The sequence below is a fragment of the Rhinolophus sinicus genome, linkage group LG09 (assembly GCF_036562045.2).
Source record: "Rhinolophus sinicus isolate RSC01 linkage group LG09, ASM3656204v1, whole genome shotgun sequence".
Classification (NCBI taxonomy): domain Eukaryota; kingdom Metazoa; phylum Chordata; class Mammalia; order Chiroptera; family Rhinolophidae; genus Rhinolophus; species Rhinolophus sinicus.
In genome coordinates this window covers 57,615,991-57,633,082 of record NC_133758.1, presented here as the reverse complement: position 1 = coordinate 57,633,082, position 17,092 = coordinate 57,615,991, and the positions used below count along the sequence as shown (strand labels likewise).

The 17,092-nt window shown below is 46.8% G+C and overlaps 1 long non-coding RNA gene across 2 annotated transcripts in view; it reads left to right on the top strand.

Annotated features, from left to right (window-relative positions):
• The first annotated feature begins 2,871 nt into the window (after positions 1–2,871).
• LOC141573176 (uncharacterized) overlaps positions 2,872–17,092 on the top strand; it is a 39,533-nt gene continuing 25,312 nt past the window's right edge. The window contains exon 1 of one of the 2 annotated variants that reach the window (XR_012498836.1): positions 2,872–3,135. This is a non-coding gene — a long non-coding RNA (uncharacterized LOC141573176). Of the gene's footprint in view, positions 3,136–4,119; positions 4,310–17,092 lie in introns of those variants that run through there. The other variant, XR_012498837.1, reaches the window with a different exon arrangement.

Genomic DNA, 17,092 nt, shown 5'->3' with positions numbered 1-17,092 from the left:
AGGTGCTCTCCGTGGTGCTGAAAGGGGCTCTTCTAGGATTCCCCTCCCTGCCCCTACCATTCTTGGAGCAAGTGAATCCTAAATTATCTGATGTACTTTTATCCAGCAGATATTGACTGAGCTCCTAACACAGGCTACCTTTGTGCTAGGTACTTGGGACCCATCTTCAAAATAGTGAAATAAGTGTCTGCCTGCAAGGAGCTCACAGGCTAGTGAGAACGTACAGCAACCCCATAAAGCATGAGAAGTGTTATGGTTGAGGGATGGCTGAGCCATGGGAGAAGGCATTGCAAGAATGTCTAGCCCAGATTTGTGGATCAGAGATGATTTACTCAATTGAGGCAATATCTCAATTGAAATCTAGTGATCAGGATTTAGCTCAGTGAAGACAAACTAAAGAGAGTTCCAGATGGAGGGAACAGTGCAGTGGTTAAAGAATACAGGCTCTGGGACCATTTGCACCACTAACTAGTTATGTGACTTAGGCAATGTACTTATCTTTCTGTGTTTCAGTTTTCCCACCTGCAAAATATAATACAAGTAAAAATATACACTTAGGGTTGTTGTGAGGATGAAATGCTTTTAATAAATGCTAGTGCTTAGAATTGGGACTGGAATATAGAAAATGTTAATGAAGGTTGCTCTGACTGGTACAAAGGCTCAGAATTGAGGGGAACACAGTTGCTAGGGACCATGGACTACTTGGCAGTGGTTTGGGAGGTGGGCAGCAGTGAGGCCTGAGTCTGCACAGGGACCAACGCCAGAAGTACAGGAACTTGGGGGCCATATGGGAGCTGGATTTCACTCTTAGGGCAGTTGGGATCATCAGAGGATTGGCTGTGTGGAGACTGGGCTGAGTGGGAGACCCCAAAAGTAAATTGTGTGTGTGTGTGCGTGTGTGTGGGGGTGTGTTGTGGATGGTGGGCAGTTAGGGAGATGTCATCCAGCCAGGAGCAGATATATGGGTTGAGGAGCAGGGACTGGCTGAGACCACTCCCACATCTCTAGCTTTGGTGACAAGTGGATGTAGGGGACATGCATAACTGTGGTCATACATCTTTTAAAAGGCAGTCTTTGTTTTTCATGTCCTTTTTTTCGTGGTTCTCCTTCCCCCCACATAGGTTTCTGTGAAGAAATCCCACATTAAGAACCTAGCATGTGATAGAAGGAGAACTGACTCTGGGTGGTGAACACACAATGGGATTTATAGATGATGTAATTCAGAATTGTACACCTGAAATCTATGTAATTTTACTAACAATTGTCACCCCAATAAATTTAATAAAATAAAATTTAAAAAAAAAAGAGAAATTTGCTGTAAAACTAAAAAAAAAAAAAAGAACCTAGCATGTATCCTTCTGTTTTTTTTCCTTTGCATTAATAAAATCCTATACTGACATACATAGCTATACATATTCACTTACAGAGTATTTTGGCCATTGTTTTATAAAAATGGGATCATATTACACATACTTACCTTCAAATTGTTTTTCTTACTGAACAGTACCTTACAGAAATCTCTTTGAGTGGAGAGTTAATTAAATTTTTTATAGGTTGCCTAATATTCCGTGGCATAACTATACCTCCCCTCTTATCCCCATCATGTCCACCTACCGGTTTTCGCTGCAGTTCCTCTGGCCTCACCAAGCCCTGGAACACAACATGACATTCCACAGGTCCATGGCTGGGTGCAGCTTGTTCCGTTTGCCCAGCCTGATTCACATGGCTAACTCCTACTCATATTCTCAAGATTCGTCTGCAGTCTGTTTTCCAGAAGTGCAGGCCAGTGGAGCTGAGGGGAGTGTGTGTGTGTGTATGTGTAGGGGGCAAAGCGGTCATGGGGCAGGTGGATAGACAATTTATGTGGGGCCTCTGAAGCTAGGTAGAATTTGGTCTTGATCCCAGAGTGGGAGTGGCTCCTGGAAGGTTTGAAGCAGGAGAATGACTTGTGTTAAGAAGCCCCTTTGTGTTAAGAAGTCCCTGGCTAGGCATAGGGAGCTTGTGGAGATCTTCCTAGGACCCCTAGAGCCCTCCTCTCTCCCCCAGGCCCCCATTCTACCCCCTTTCTCTTTGGGCACAGACCATCCATCTTCTGTTCCTCTACTGCTGTCAGGATGGGCCCTCACCCTACTGAGGTCCCCTGCTTCTCAGATGACTGGACTCCACAGCTGCCCCCTACAGGAAGCAGCGAGGGAGTAACAAAGTCACCAGCCACCACAGTGGGACTCACTGGGAAGGTTCTGGTTCACCCACTGCTGAGGTACTGTCTCTGGGCTCTGTCTCCCTACTTCCTCTCTGGTAAACTCTGATGCATTATTCTACACCTTGATTTCCGGGGGAGGCAGCCCTACCCCACCTGGGCTTCTATTCCCTTGGCGCTGAGAGTGGACGGGGTTAGGTTGGGTGGCCTCCCTAGGTTCTGAGACTCCAGAGGCCACTGCTAGGGTTCTAGAAAGATCAGTTTCACCCCCGCCCCCCACCCTCATCAGAGGTGACACATCAGCAGTTCACAGGTGAGGGTGCCCGCCAAATACACTAATGTGAGGTGGGATAGGGCCAAACTTTTTGTTTTAATGGTCCCATTTTACTGCTAAGGTTACTTGGCTTTTATGGCACAGAATGCTGGCTTTCTAATTACAATAGGGATATAGAGTTTCCTTTTTCAATAAATGTATTTAAGCAAAGAAATATATTAAGGAAATACCCACTTAAGGCACTAGTCGGGATGGGTGAGTGAAATTGCAACACTCTTAGCTGGGAAATGCCAGCGGGTGGCTTGTGGGACAATCCCATCTACCCCCTCAACCCCCCCCCCCCAAAACACACACACACACACACACACACACACACACACACACACACACACTGTTTTGCAAAGCTATGGAATCGTAGAGCATTCCCATAGAAAAACCTGAATTTTCTGGCTCCTTTTGAAAAATCTGAAAACTCGGCAAAGTCAGGCACGGGCTCCTCCAGAGAGGGGTTCGCTGGCTGAAAGCAGCCTCCTCTTGCCAGGGCCAAACGCCATCTCCTGTCTCAGTCCTCCCCAGCTTTTTTCACGGACTGCGCTACTTGCCTTCCACCTAGGTCCCAGGAGACAGTGCGGGCTGGGAGAGAGGGACACGGAGAATGGAGGTAGGGCTAACAGCATCCTCCTGGGGTAGGGGGTCCCTGGTTCACCCCTCGGACTCGGACTGCGCCCTAGGAGGGCAGCCTGCATCCATAGGCTTGGTTTTTGGTCCTGGTGCCGGCACTGGCTGGCTTAGGGTCTCCCCTGCTCCTCCTGATCTGTTTCTGGGCCTCAGTTTCTCCCCTGCACAGCATGTGCCCGCCCGGGAGCTGCCGGGCGCGATGCTGGGCGCCACGCTGTGTGCTCTGCAGTCAGACCCTACTGGGGCGGCAGGGGGCGCTTTCGGCCCATGGCAACGTGCTCCAGCCTCAGGACAAAGGCTAGAGGTGCAGCGGGCTGCAGTGCTGGGGCTGTGACATCCGTGACCCGGGTGTACTCAGCTACGGTAGGAGTAGGAACCAGGCCCATGCCCACCCCCTGCCGCGCGTGGCCCTCCGCGCTGTCTGCAGTCCTTCCTTCGTTTTCATCCCTCTCGTTTCTCTTTGCCTTTCCTTTGCATTTCTCCCCTTCCCTCATTTCTCTGTGTCTCAGTCTCTTCCACTCCATCTGTTTTGCACCTCTCTTCTTTACCCCTGGATCTCTCTGTGTCTTACTATGTCTCCTGCCTTGTCTGTGTCTCTGACTCAAATCGGGGTGGTCCTGTCTCTTTGTGCCCCAGGGATCTGCGGTGGTACCCTCTTTGTGTCTCTGGTGGTCTTCTCTTCTGGAGCGGTGGCTCTGAGATCTCTTTAGTAAGGGTTGAGATTGGGGGAGGGGATGCAAGAGCACAGCATGGGCCTCCATCTCCCACTGCCTGTCACAGGTACCTTCTGGAAACAGTCTCTGAGCCGCCCTGTCTTCCTGCAGACTGGTCTTCATGAAAGCACTCGTTCTTAATTGGGTTCCCCCTCTCTTCCCCACCAACTCCTTGAATTGCTCAGGGACAGTGTGAGAGGCTGGGCGCCAGACCCACATAGTTCACTCTTTGCCAGGTTTTAAGATGAAGATTTGGGAGCTCCTGGTGGCTGAAGGCAAAGCTGGTGCTGCATGGAGGTGCCCTACATTGAGCAGGAATTGCTAGGCCCTGGTACCACTGCCATGCTCAGTTTTTGACTAGTGAAGAATGCGCCTTGGCCTGCAGCAATGGTGGGCTCTGAAGGCACAACAGCTGGAAGTTGGTGGCTAACTGCTGCCCTCCAGGTAGGTTCTCTCTGGGAGAAAAGTGCACAGATCAGAAGCCAGCCAGACCTGCTGCTTCCTAGTTGGGTGATCTTGGGCAAGTGTCTGCACCTCAGTGGCCTCATCGATAAATTACCAGACATTGTCTTGAGGATTTGAGGTCCTGAAGGTAAAGTGTCTGGCAGAAACTTGGCAATAGACACATTAAAAAGGTGGCTGCGTTTATATATATATATATATATATATATATATATATATATATATATATATATGTATATAATATATATATACATGTATATATAAAATCTTTTCATTTGAAGAATTAGTATATCTCCCACCCTTCCCTCTACAGGGACTAATAAGACTCCATGAATGGCCCTGTACCTTTGTTTCCTTATCTGTAAAATGGGACCAATAATAGTATATTCTTCACTGGGCTCCTGAGTGAATTACAATGGATGGTGTATGCTGAGCCCTCAGTACTGACAACGCATAACCAATGGTGATTCCTCTCCTTCCTTCTCTTATTTATGTCTTTTAGCATTTGGTTGCTTACCATGACCAGGTACAAGCCAGGCCAGCCATTAGCTCATTTTGTATTTGCAACATTTGCAGATGGGGAGACTGAGCACAGAGAGATTGGGTGACTTTCCCAAGGTTGTCAGCTGGAAGATGGCAGAACTGGGATTTGGTCCTGAGCTGTCAGGTTCTTGGCACTATCCAATGAAATCTAGTATCCAATGCTGTTAATGTTATTGTTGTGCGGGATTCAAAGGGATGAGCCATTAACTAGGATGGGCACAGCATTCTGGCTGAGGCACAGCATATGCAAAAAGCTCAGGGGTAGGGAGCCACAGGCTCTGTCTCAGGGCCTGCAAGATGTGACTAGAGCTCCAGGCTTGCCCAGGAGCACTGGGACCCAAGAGAGAGCAGGGCCAGGGCCAGGAGCCCTGAAGGCTGAGGACTTGATCTTGTGGGCATTGGGCAGCCATGGAAGGGTCCCAAGTTGTCAGACTGGGTATGAGCTTGGGACAGGTGACAGGACTGCTGACTGCAGAATTGGGCTCCAGGTCAGGAGGGGCCCAGCAGCAGGAGGTAGAACTGGAACTACTGAAGTAACCCTCCTCCCACCATCGCATCAGGGTTGCTGCATAGAGAGGAGGAAAAGTTGGGCAGCTGGAGCTGAGGGTTCAGTGCGCCTGGCAGACGGAGCAGGTGGTTGTGTCCTTTCCTCAGGAAGATGCCCTTATGCCCATACCGGAGCCAGCCTGTTCCCTGACGGCCTCCTTCTCCATGCTGGGTCGGACCACGCGCATGGAGAAATCCAGCTCCAGACACTAAGTTGGAAATGGAGAAGGAGGAAGATGAAATGCTGCAGTTCTTCACCTGACTCCCTGAGAGTTCCAGTCCCAGCTTGGCCAAAAGCTGGTGCTATGACCTGGTGCAGTTCCCTCCCCTACTGGGCTCCTCAGTTTCCACATCATTCAGATTAGTTATTTTTTCAACACATATTTATGGAACTTCTGTGGGCCAGGCACTGTATTAGGTGTTGGGATGAATGATTCAGATAGAAATCCCTGGCCTAGTGGTGGAGCCAAAAAATAAACAAGATAAGAAAGAAAAATATATGTTAGAAGGTGATAAATACTAAGAAGGAAATATAAAGCAGAGGGAGGGTTAAGAAGTGTTGGGGGTGCTGGCATTTCAGATAGGGAAGCCAGGGCAGGTGTCACTGAGAAGATGACACTTGAGTAGACATTTGAAGGAGTGAAGATGCAAGTCCTATGGATATCTGGGGAAACGTACTCCAGGCAAAGCCACAGTATTTGCAAATATCCTGGGGCAAGAATGTGCCTGGCATCTTCCAAGAACAGCAAGGAGACCACTGTGACTAGAACAGAATGAGTGAGGGAGAGAGGACTAGGAGATGACGACAGAGGTGGGTGATGAGCATCAGGTCATCCAGGGCCTTCTAAGTCCTAGGAAGACCTTGGTTTTTATTCAGAGTGGCATGAAGGTCATTAGGGTTTTGAGGAGAGAAATGGTGTGTTCGAAATTACATTTTACAAGCATCATTGTGGCTACTGTGTTGAGAATTGACTGTAGAGGGGAATCAAGGGCAGAATTGGGGAACACAGCCAGGAGGCTATTACAATAATGCAGGTGAGAGATGATTAGGGCTTGGTCTATGATTGTGGAAGTTGGGGTGGGAGGAAGGAGCCGAGTTCTAGATAAAATGAATTAGTTGAACCATTGAGCTTGAAGATTCGGCTTCTCGTTGAGTTTTGCTCACTTTGTTCTTGTTTGAAGCTGTATAATTTTCCTGTGTTGTTGAACTGAAACTTACAGTCTTACTATTTGCTGATTGATTCATTCATTTGCTACTCACTCACTGGTCTAGCACATCACTTTGTTTTATCTTCTCCATCTTAAGCTTTCTTGTTGATTGAAGTGTTAATTGTCCATCTCTGCCACTAGAAGGTAAGGTCCAAGAAAATTTGGCCCTTGTCAAAATTGTTCACAACTGTGTCCTCAGAGCCTCGACTCAACCCCTGTTTGCTGAATGATTAAATGTGTCTGCCAAGAGCCTTCCTCTTCTCATGTAGGGATATGAGAGGGCCGCATCCTCCAGGTGCTCCCAGTTGAGTAGGGAACGAGATGTGTATTAGCTATGTCATCAGAGTTGGGGCAAAGAAGGAGGCACATGGGATTTGGGCCAGGAGTGGGAGGGGTGGGGCAAGCAGTCTTTCACCTTTTGGAGCTGTGCAAGGGGTCCCCCCTAGGTTGCAAAGTCAGGAGAGGAACACAAATCAAATGGCCAGGATGAGCCCACAGAGAGCCATGGTATGAGACATGCTAGGAGCTCAGGTCCTGTCCAGAGGGCCTTCAAGTTACATTTTTATAACAGCACAAGCAGGCCTGCAAACACATCTTTTACTCTTGAGCTCCTGTGTTGTGCTTGTTGGTCTAGGCTTCTGTTGCCTTTTTGGTGTACAGACCAGCCTTGGGCTGGCACATGGCATATGTTCACTCATTAAACTGTTGACCAACTCTGTGTGATCAATACTATTGATAACATGGCCAGATGAAGAATTGGAAACAGAGAGGTTCAACAGTTCACCAACGTTGCCTGGCAAAGGAGGGCTCGGGCTGGGATTTGAGCTGATGGCTGTCTTGAATTCAGAAACAATGCTTCATCCACTTACAGTGGCTTCCCTCCAACCTGCCTTTTCTCACTGAGAGGCTGTGGAAACATGTCCATCTGCAAGCTTCCCTGCCTGCCCCACCTGGCGCTCTTCCCGCTCTGGCCCTTGGACAGCAGTCTTGGATGCCACCAGCACTTGGCGCCTGCGCCTCATAGCTCAGCTGCCGCAGATGGCTGCTCAGTGGGACTGTGCCCACCGTCCTGGTTACTGAGGAATAGATTTCCAGCCTCAGATGAGGGTCTCTGCAGGCCCCTTGTCCAGGACAAGGCCTCCTGGCAGGCAGCATTTGCAAATACAGCAGCCCTGTGGGGCAGGCGGCACCCCAGATGGCCTGAATGCGGATAGGGGGAAGAAATGCAAGGCGTTTGTTCCCCGGATCAACCAGCTGCTGCCTGGAGGCCACATGAGCCTGTGGGCATTAGTTAGCCTGGGATCTTCTGCCCAGGGTGGCCTTCACTAAGTTACTTACCCTCTCTGAGCCTCAGTGTCTTTGTCTCTGAAATGAGGGAGGAGCTTGGCTGCATAAGCTCTGAGAGCTTTTGGCTCTGACATTCTGATGCCAACCTTGCATTCACGCTGCTTTCACTGATTCTCTAGGGTGAAAAAATACACACACACGGTGCCAAAAAAAGTATACACATATTAAGAAAGGAAAACTCTGTATTAAAATTGTGATGCTCAATATATACCAATAACCGAAGATGAATACAAGTCATGTATATACATTTTTTTGGCACCCTGGTGTGTGTGTGTGTGTGTGTGTGTGTGTGTGTGTGTGTGTATTTTTTTTCATTCTTTTTGCTACCACATCACAGTGAAATTAGCAACATTTAGCAATTAATGCGTTTCCCCCCAAGACTCAACTCTTAGACAAAGTTCTGAGTATTTGACTTTCATTTTAAATAGGTTACTGTCAGGAGGAATTACATAGCTCCTAAAGAAACACACAAACATTATAATTAAAGAGATGCCAATCTTAACAGGGAGCAGGAGAGGAAAGGATATGTGACAATGAGAATGGAGAGGGGAGAAGGGAGCTCAGGGCTTGGTGGGATGAGAGGATAAGCCAGCGAAGTGTTCCCATCAGGGTGGAGAGCTTGATTTCAGCGTCTGCGCCCAGACAACCACTGATAATAATAAAGACAGGGTTGGGCACCTTACAGTTTGCAAGGCACTTTAATGATCTCTCTCAGGAACCCACGATATTCCAGAAAGGCAGGTAGAAAGTCAGATAGAAATCCCTGTTCCATTTTGCAAGTGGAAAAACTAAGACCAATGGTCAGAGCCCTTACTTGGCTCCACCCCTAGCCCAGGCTAAGCTCCACCCTTAGCCCAGGTTAAGCCTGGCTCCCGCCTAGCCTGAGCCCCGCCCCTGACCAGGCTGAGCCCAGTTAAGCTCCAGCTAAATCCATTCCCCTGGATCTAAAGTGGGTGAACTGTGAGAGTGTGGATGAACCAGAGCACACCCCTCTCCTGCTGGTGGCAGAGCTCAAGGTTCTGGGCCATGGGCCTTAGGGGAGGAGGGCTCTGAGGGGTGACTGGGAGAACCCTGGCCCATCCAGAATCCACCCAGTGAGTGGGGGTTGTAGAAGTGCTGAGGGGATCACCCTCTTGAGTGGATCCCGTGTTTCTGGGTGCACACAGAGTACAGGGTAGAGGTGGCCTCCTTCTCAGTTGGTGCTTTCCCCCACAAACACATGCTCCTGCCAGGGTGGTTCTGGGCAGACCTGCTGACTTCCTGCGGCAGGTCCCTGAGGGGTTAGTTGTCTGAGCAGCTCGGACTGGACTCCCTGTGTGACTTTGGCAGGTTTCTTTGCCCCTACACCTCACCCATATTTCCCAGGGCTGTGAATGATGTGTGAGATCATATGGAAGAAGGGCCTCAGGCCCACTGGGAGCTCAGAAAAGGTGAGCTTCTTTCCCTCTTCCCTTTGAATCTTGCCTCTTCCTTGCTGGGGGAGGCTGGTCTGCTCTCCTTTCTCCTGCCCCCATCGTGGGAGCCCCCTGACAGTCACCTCATTAGTGGAATCTCTGTAAATAACACCAACCAGTTAAGAGTTACAACAAGGTAGCTCATTAGAGGTACTCTGCATATCTCGCTTCCCAATTAGAGTTTGTGCTGGTGCAGCCACCAGGACTACGTGTGACAGGGTGCCCCTGGCATGTTGTGAGGCCTGGGCAGCCCCGATCAGCTCAAGGGAGCAGTATTGGCAGCCCCAGGACTTGAGAAGGCAGTGTACCTCCCTGCCTCACTGCAGCAGCCTGCATGGTTAGTCTCTAAGAGAACCAGGACCATGCAGGCCCCAATGCCTGGTGTGAGGGAGGGACAGCTGCTCCAGGCACCTGCAGTGGACCCTTGTTTGGTCTGCAGAGTCTGTCCCCCTATCCTGGCCCTTCTATGCATAGTCCATTTCACCTGTGGCATTCTTGGCTCCAGATTTCTACTTCAGATTGCTCCATCAAAACTTACCTACCCTGTGTCCCTTCTCCTCAGTCTTCCTCCTGCTTCTCAATCTTTCTTCTCTTCAGTCACCTTTATCATGGGTGACCTCAAACTTTTCCACAGCAACTTCTGGAACAACTCCTTGGATTCTGATGTCATCGGTGACAACAATGGAGGGAATTTCAGGCTAGAGAGGAAAAGAGCATCCCAGAAGACATTGTGGGATTGCAGGGATGATGACATCCGCAGGACAAATTTATCAGGTTGTGGATTTTATCCACTTTATTTTACACATGAAGAAACAGGCTCAGAGATATATTTTTATCCACTTTGTTTTACATATGAAGAAACAGCCTCGGAGACATTCAGCCACTTGCCGTGGATCACACAGCTTGTAGTCTAGAACCTGTCTTGGGAGCTAGGGTCTGATGCCTCGAGTGCTGCTTACCTGTGCCAGTAGATTAATGGGAGTAGAGAGATCCTCCAGTGTACCCCACACCTCCCACCCCCCACACTGCCATCCCCTGGAATGTGAGCACAGTCTGTCCCTGTTCAATCTTCTTCACATCTAGGTTTTGCTTCACCTGACCACATTTCCTTGCATTTTCTCTTTGGGTCTGCACTTTCTGTTTCATTTTGGAAAGGAAACTGCTCCCAATTTCTCTCCCTCTTGCTGAATCAATAGCTTAGCTGGGCAAGGCAGAAAATGAAATTTACATTCAATGGTTTCCATGGCAACCACTGTGCTGGACCAGCTTCTCCTGCTCTTGGGGCACAATCTTCTGAGAAGAGCAAGGTATCAAAACCTCAGCTCTTTAAGAATGTGGCAAAGGTTTTAAACAGAACTAGAAAGGGCTCGAGTGCCCCTGACCCCTCATTTCTCTAGTGGTGTTTTATTTGAGGGAAGGGAGAGAAGCCCTCCTCTTTTCCAGTATATCAGAGATACAAATCACTTGCTCCCTTGCCCTCAGCATCACCATGGCTAACATTTTTTTAAACTCTACTATGTGCCAAGCTTTGTGCTAAGTGGTAGAGCATCCTTTCTTTTCATCTTGGCTTCAATTCTATAGGTAGGTACTACTGTCATCCCACTTTACAGATGAGGAAATTGAGCCATGGGGATACTATAAACCTTGCTCAATGGCTCAAAGAGTCAGAGTCCCTAGAATGGAGCGTACATTTGCTTGATCCCTGGAGCTGTGGTCTTCAGCATTCTGCAATGGGAGATTGGCACTCACAGCTCACACTAGGGACCCAGAGGTGAACCAAACTCTCCCGTGGTCTATAGACAGGGCTGTGGCATTGAGATTGAGAGCACAGGTCTGCAGCCAACAGACTGGGTGCCCTTTCCCATCTCATCTGTGCCTTGGTCTTCAGCCCTGAACAAGGGATTACACATAGTGTCTACCTCTTGGGTGGAATGTTGAATGGATTAAATGAGATAAAAACCTGTGAAGCACTTGGGGTAGTACCTGGCACATGGTCAGTTCTCAATATCAGTAACTGTCAGATTTGCCATGGGGGAGGAAGACAGACGAGTGAGATTCAGCATTGGCACATGGTGTCAGTGTTCACTGGAGAGATGGGAAAAAGCCAGGGGCTGTGGGAGCGCAAAGGTTGCAGCTGACCAGGACTCAGGGTTAGAGGGGCTTCTGGGAGGAGGCATGCTGAGGGGAGTGTATGGACATTTGAGGCAGAGAGGTTGGCAGGGTGGAAGGAGGGTATGTGGTACATTGGGAAGAGACTAGTGGGCACTTGTTCCTGCCCACTCAGTATCTATTCCTCTTTCCAGTTTTCCTTTTGAAGCTCATTGTTCTTCCATTCTCCATCTGTGCAGTTCTTCAGGGGCTGACTCTGCCATTTATGGGCACATGACTTAGTCCTAGCTAATGAGAGACCTGCAGCTCTATAGCTATAGTAATTTGTTGGAAGGTGGGCACATGGTTCAAGCAGAGCCAGTCACAGTCAATACATGTCAGTCCTGAGATTTTTGCTGGAGCAATGAGGAAAAAGACTACTTTCACCTACCAGGAATAGTGAAGCTGGTAGAATGAAAGCCTGAACAGGCTGGGGGCTGTTTGCAACCAAGAGGAGAGAGCCTGCTTGAGAATGAAGCCAACACAGAGGAAAGTGGAGTTTAGAAATAGCAAAAGATGGATTCCTGGCAGTGTTCCCAGATCTACCTGTGCCTGGAGTCCCAATGCTTTCCTGGCATGTGAACCAATAGATCTCCTTATTTAATTATGCCTGTATGAAATGGGACTGTGCCTTTTACAATTACATGATCCCTTTTTAATATAAAAGGAGTGACAAGCCGTGGGCTGAGAGGATAGCAGGTACCAGGTCACAAGGTCCTAAATGCCATACTTAAGAACTGAAACGGGGGCGGGGGGTGGGGGGTGGGAGATGAGGGTAAGGGGGATCGAATATATGGTGATGGAAGGAGAACTGACTCTGGGTGGTGAACACACAATGGGATTTATAGATGATGTAATACAGAATTGTACACCTGAAATCTATGTAATTTTACTAAGAATTGTCACCCCAATAAATTTAATTAAAAAAAGAACAAGAAAAAAAAAAAAGAACTGAAACTTGAAAGTGATTAGAACCCTTGATCACAGGTAAAGTGTTGATATGACAGTCTGGACTTTTGAAAGACCCTCTGCCAGGAGTGTACCAAAGTGACTTACCTGAGACAAATGAGGGGCTGGTGTGGTAGGCCATGGGGAGGACATGGGTCTGCCCTAGGCAGGATGTGTTAGTTTCTTACTTTTGCTGTAACAAATCACCACACGTTCAGCAGCTTAAAATAATACACATTTATTCTCTCACAGGTCTTGAGGTCAGAAGTCTGAAACGGGTTTCACAGGCCCAAATCAAGGTGTCAGCTGGGTAGTGTTCCTTCTGGAGGCTCTGAGGGAGAATCGGTTTCCTTTCCCAGCTACTAGAGCTGCTTATATTCCTTGGATTGTGGCCCCTCCACCTTCACAGCTCATCACTCCAACCTCTGCTTCAGTCACCACATAACCTTCTCATCTGACTCTGACCCTCTTGCCTCTCTCTTAAAGGACCCTTGTGATTACATTGAGCCTATCTAGATAATGCAGGATAATCTTCCACCTCAAGATACTTAATTTAGGATCTCTGGTCAAGATGGCAAAGTAGGTCAATGCTGTGCTTACCTTCTCTCATGAGCACATGAAAATTATAACTAAACTATAAAAACAACCATCATCAAGAATGGCTTGACGCCTTGCTGAACCAAAGTAGTACAACTAAGGACATACAGAAGAAGCCACTTTAAGACTGGTAGTAGGGGCAGAGATGTGGAATGGGCTGGTCCAGCCCCCGCATATGACCATTAAAAATCAGGATGGATATCTCAGCTGTGGATGTCTCCCCTGAAGGAGCAAGAGGTCCCAGGGCCACACCAGGTTCCCCAGCCCAGGGTTCCAGTGCCAGGGAGAGAAGTCCCCATAATTTCTGGTTGTGAAAACCTGCGTAGATTGTGGCTGAATGAGATGGAGGACAGCTGCAGTCCCAGGTGATCCTCTTAAAGAGCCTGCACATGGACTTACTTGCTTACAGACTCACTGACTCTGAGCTTCAGCACTGGGGCAGCAGCTGGAAAGGTGACAAGGACATGTGAGGTCAGACAATTAAGTTCAAGAACTCATGCTAGGAAAAGTGCTACATACCTCACTGCTGAATATCACTATGGTCACCTTTGAAGTACTCCCCTTGGGAAGCTATGCACTCATGCCAGTGCCTAGTCCACCCTTCAAAGCAATTTTGGAACTCTTTTTCTGGAATGACCATCAGAGCTGTCATCGTATTACCCTTGATGTCCTGAACGTCACCAACATGTCTTCCTTTCAATATTTTCTTTATCTTTGGGTAAAGAAAGAAGTCATTGGGGGCCAGATCAGGTGAGACAGGAGAGTATTCCAATATAGTTATTTATTTTCTGGCTAAAAACTTCCTCACAGACAGTGCTGTGTGAGCTAGTGCATTGTCATGATGCAAGAGCCATGAATTGTTGGTGAAAAGTCCAGGTCGCCTAACTTTTTCATGCAGCCTTTTCAGCACTTCCAAATAGTAAACTTGGTTGACTGTTTGCCCAGCTGGTACAAATTCATAGTGAATAATCCCTCTGATATAAAAAAGTTTAGCAACATCTTTGCAACAAGTTCATGAATTTATTTGTCAGACCTGGTACAGGGAAAAACTGAGTTGTCTGGCTTCAAAGTGAGGGCTGCAGGGTCAGCTTTCCCCTGGATGGAGGGGTTGGCCAAAGCCATTTTTCATTTGTTGAGCCCTCTCCATTCCCAGAATGCAGATGCAGGCAGCCCCCATATCTGAGTCTCCATCAATCTGGATAATGCCATTCATTTCCTCCATCTTGATGATTCTGAGACCCTGCCACACCCAACTTTCAGGCACATCCAAGCCACTTTCAGTGGCTTTTTTTTTTTTTTTTTGTACAAACCCCCTGCCTTGGTTCATGCTGCAGAATTTCCTAAGGTCTCTCAAAGGTTCACAAAACCCAAATAAGCAACACCTGGCTTCAGCATGTCCTATACCTCTGGCTGAGCCTCCCTAAGCTCAGCACTCATAGTGGCTGGCCTTGGTTCATGGCTTGGCCTCTTAAAGCACCTCAAACACAGCATGGATGGTGGCCATCTGTGGGTTGTTTTGTGGTTCATGCAAGGTGGTATTGGGCAGGGCTCAGGGTGTGGCTGAACTTGGCCTGCAGCAGTTCCGTTCACAGGTATCCCTAGGGCTGACACACCCAGTGGCCCACTTCAAACTGAACTAGAGCATCGCCCTGCTGCCTCCAAGGATGATACACCTAAAGAGCAGATTGAGCAGGCACCAAAGCCCTACTAAAGCAAATCCTGCTCCATGGGGTCAGCCCCTGAGATAATATGCTTGGTATGATTTCAATCTTCTTAAATTTGCTGAGACTATGTCCCAATATGTGGTCTAGCCTTAAGAATGTTCCATGGACACTAGAAAAAAATGTATAATCTGATGTTCTAGGATGAAGTGCTCTATAAATATCACTTATGTCCATTTCATCTAATGTGTCATTTAGTGCTGCCATTTCTTTATTTATTTTCTGTTCGGATGATCTATCCATAGCTGTCAATAATGTATTTATATCTTCTGCTAAAATTGTGTTTTGGTCAATTTCTCCCTTTAGTTCTGTTAGTAGTTGCTTGCTATATTTCGGTGCTCCCTGATTGGGGGCATAAATATTGATGACTGTTATGTCTTCTTGTTGTATAGTCCCCTTTATCATTATGAAATGTCCATCTTTGCCTCTTATTACCTTTTATATCCTGAAGTCTGTTTCATCTGATATCATTATGGCTACACCTGATTTTCTCTGGGTACCATTTGCTTGGAATGTCAATTTCCACCCTTTCACTTTGAGTCTATGCTTGTCCTTGTAGCTGAGATGTGTCTCTTGGAGACAGCATATGGTTGGGTTTAGTTTTTTCATTCAATCTGCTACTCTGTACCTTTTTATTGGTGAGTTCAGTCCTTTACATTTAGGGTGATTGTTGATATATGAGGATTTCCTATCATTCTATCTTTGGTTTTCTTTTAAGACTGTGTCCTTTGTTTCTTTGCTTTTTTTCTTGTTGTCTATTATTTCTGTGTGGTGGTATTCTATGATTTTCCCCTCTGTTTCTTCTCTTATTACATTATATATTTCAGTTCTGGGTTGTTTTTGAGTGGTTACCATTAAGTTTATGTAAAAGAAAATTTCATATTTAGAGTATTCCATTTTATTCAGCATGCTTACTTTCTCCATTCCCATATTCTGCTTGAGGACTTTACTCTCCCCCCTTTTATGTTTTGGTTGCAACAGATTATCCCTATCGATACTGGTTGAATAGCCTCCTTCAGTATTTCTTGTAGTGCAGGTCATGTGTTAGAAAATTCCCTCAGCTTCTGTATGTCTGGAAAAGTCTTTATTCGTCCTTCATATCTAAAGGATATCTTTGCTGGATATATTATTCTTGGCTCATAATTTCTCTCTTTCAATTGTTTGAATATTTGGTTTTACTCCCTTCTGGCTTATAGAATCTCTGCTGAAAAATCTGATGATAATCTAATGGACTTTCCATTGTAGGTTACCGTCTTCTTTCCCCTGACTGCCTTGAGGATTCTTTCTTTGATTTTGTCGTTGATTTTACACAGCTTCAATACAATGTGCCTTGGAGAAGGCCTATTGGGATTGAGGTAATTAGGTGTTCTATTTGCTTCTTGGATTCGAGGATCCAGTTCTGTCCACAAGTTTGGGAAGTTCTCATCAACAATTTGTTTGACTATATTCTCTGTTCGCTTCTCTCTTTCTTCTCCTTCTGGTATGCCCATTATTCTTATATTGCTGTTTCAGATGGAGTCAGAAAGTCCTTGTAGAGTTCTTCCATTTCTTTTAAGTCTCAAGTCTCTTTCTTCTTCCATGCATGTCATTTGCAGTTTTCTATCTTTGATGTCACTGATTCTTTCCTCCATCTGGTCAACTCCACTACCTAAGCTGGCTATTTCATTCTTCATTTCTTTTATTGAGTTCTTAATCTCTGGAAATTCTATTTTGTTTTGTTATTTTTAAAAATTTCAAATCTGTGGTAAAATGTTCATCTTGTTCTTTGATTGTGTTTCTGAGTTCATTAAAGTGCCTGTCTGTGTTTTCTTGCATCTCATTGAGTTTTTTCAGAACTGCAATCTTGAATTCTCTGTCATTTAAGTCACGTATTTCCATATCTTTAACTTCATTTTCTGGACACTTTTCATTTTCTTCTGAGCTGCCTTGTTGCCTTGGTTATTCATGGCAATTAATGATTTATTATTTCTCTTCCTAGACATGTACAGGAGTGGCTTCTGCAACAGGTTGATAGAAAGAGGTCTCTTTTTTTTTTTCCAGTAGGTGTTGGTTGAATATTTTATTTTCTCTCCGACTGCAGTCTTTTATTCTCTCTCACACTGTAGTGTTATGTTTTCTCTGCACTATTCCGGCTTATCACACAATGGGGTGAGTCCCTGAAAGGCAGGCGTCTCCTCTGTGAACAGTTCGTGTGGGTCATAGGGCGCTGCCTCTGTGCGGGGATGTGGAGAGCTTCTGAAGTTCCAAAGCTC